The 2,075-nt window shown below is 52.0% G+C and overlaps 1 protein-coding gene across 1 annotated transcript in view; it reads right to left on the bottom strand.

Moving 5' to 3' along the window:
* The window catches only part of CBLC (Cbl proto-oncogene C), a gene marked incomplete at its 5' end in the record, with an annotated part of 14,437 nt that overhangs the window by 9,725 nt on the left and 2,637 nt on the right, over nt 1-2,075 (bottom strand). The window lies entirely within an intron of this gene.

Below are 2,075 nucleotides of genomic sequence, written 5' to 3'. Positions count from 1 at the left end.
GGGCTCAGGCCATCCACTCACCTCAGCCTCCCAAAGGCGCGGGATTATAGGCTGAGCCACGAGCCCGGCTTCTCTTTTTTTTTTGAGTTGGGGTCTCACTCTGTCATCCAAGTTGAAGTGTAATAGCAATAGTACAATCTTGGCTCACCACAGCCTTGACCTCCTGGGCTCCAGTGATTCTGTGCCTGGCGAATGTTTTTCTGATTTTTGTAGAGTCAAGGTCTTGCTATATGATTGCTTAGGCTGGCTCAAACTCCTGGGCTCAAGCCATCCTCCTGCCTTGGCCTCCCAAAGTGCTAGGATCACAGGCGAGAGCCACGGTGCCTGGCCCTCTTGTTTTTGGTAGAGACAGGGCTGGCTATGCTTCCCAGGCTGTTCTTGGACTCCTGGCCACAAGCGATCCTCCTGCTTTGGCCTCCCAAAGTGCTAAGATTACAGACGTGAGCCACCACACCCAACCATAACAGATGTGAGAGTCAGAGATTGCTGGAGTGGCCAATTCCTAGACTCTTGGACTGGGAGGACCCCCTGGGCCATGCGTACTACTTCTTGCTTACAGACAGTAACCTGAGACCCAGCGTGGAAAGGTAGCTGGCTGCCCAAGGTCGCACAGCAGGGTCCAGAGAGACACAGAGCCAAGACTGCGGGTGAGATCTCGGCACTGGGCCCCAGGGCAGCTGAGGAGAAGGGTCTGGGTCGTCTGGGTCTCCCATTGGGTCACGGCTGGGTCCTCAGAACAACGGGGTGTCCCAAGTCCCCTGAGGCTGGTGGCCCTCACGCAGAGCAGTGCCGCATGCCTGGGCCCCCCAGTGGTTCTCCCCCTAACACATGGGGGGACCCGGGTGGAGCCATTCTACCTCTCTGGCCTCAGTTTCCCCATTCTGGACATTGTTATTATTATTATTATTATTATTATTAATATTATTTTTTGAGTTGGAGTCTCACTCTGTCGTTCAGACTGGAGTGCAGTGGCCGCTCCTGGCCTCCGCAGCCTAGACTTGCTGGGCTCTGGTGATGCTTCTGCCTCAGCCTTCCAAGTAGCTGGAACTACAGGCGTGCATCGCCACACCTGGCTAATTTTTTGATTTATTGTGGAGATGAGGTCTTGCCAAGTTGCCCAGGCGGGTCTCGAACCCGCAGGCTCAGGCAATCCACTCACCTCAGCCTCTCAAAGCGCAGGATTATAGGTTGAGCCACCGAGTTCAGCTGGACATTATAATAAACATTTATAATGTATATAATATGTAAATATCTAAAATTATGTAGATTAAGTCCTAATCCAATCATATAGAGGGTCCTTCAAACTCTGATAGTCCAAGATTCTAGGAATTGATCACTCCAACAATCCGTGACTCTAATCTGTGACTCTCTGTATATTATATATAGTATAATTATGCTGGAGTCAAAGATTAAATAAGACAAGCCTAGGTTGGGCGCAGAGGCTCACACCTGTAATCCCAGCACTTTGCGAGGCTGAGGCGGGAGGATGGCTTGAGCCCAGGAGATCGATATCAGCCTGGGCAACATAGCGAGACCTTGTATCTACAGAAATAAGCCAGGTATGGTGGTGCATGCTTGCAGCCCCAGCTACTCGGGAGGCTAAGGCAGAAGGATCACCTGAGCCCAGGAGGTCGAGGCTGCAGTGAGCTGTGATTGTGCCACAGCCCTCTAGCCTGGGTAACGGAGTGAGATGTTAACTTAAAATAAGTACATAAATAAAATAAAATAAAATAAACGTGAAACTCTAGAAATGAACCTCTCCCCTCCTGGCACCCAGGGCAGCCTCTAAAAGAGAGGCCCTCGGGATGGCTGAGGTTACAGGTTAAAACCCCCAGTCTAGGTTGGGCACAATGGCTCACATCTGTAATCCCAGCACTTTGAGAGGTCGAGGCAAGAGGATTGCCTAGCCCAGGGGTTCAAGACCAGCCCGGGCAACTTGGCGAGACCTCGTCTCTACAATAAATAAAAAAACTAGCTGGGCGTGGTGGTGCGTGCCTGTGGTTCCAGCTACTTGGGAGGCTGAGGCGGAAGGATCGCCGGAGCCCAGCAGGTCGAGGTTGCGGTGGCTGGGAGCG

The sequence above is a fragment of the Carlito syrichta genome, unplaced genomic scaffold, assembly GCF_000164805.1.
Source record: "Carlito syrichta isolate Samal-C Ts95f unplaced genomic scaffold, Tarsius_syrichta-2.0.1 Scaffold111585, whole genome shotgun sequence".
Taxonomy (NCBI): Eukaryota; Metazoa; Chordata; class Mammalia; order Primates; family Tarsiidae; genus Carlito; species Carlito syrichta.
The sequence above is the reverse complement of the archived record's forward strand: the minus strand, read 5'-3'. Positions and strand labels throughout refer to the sequence as shown.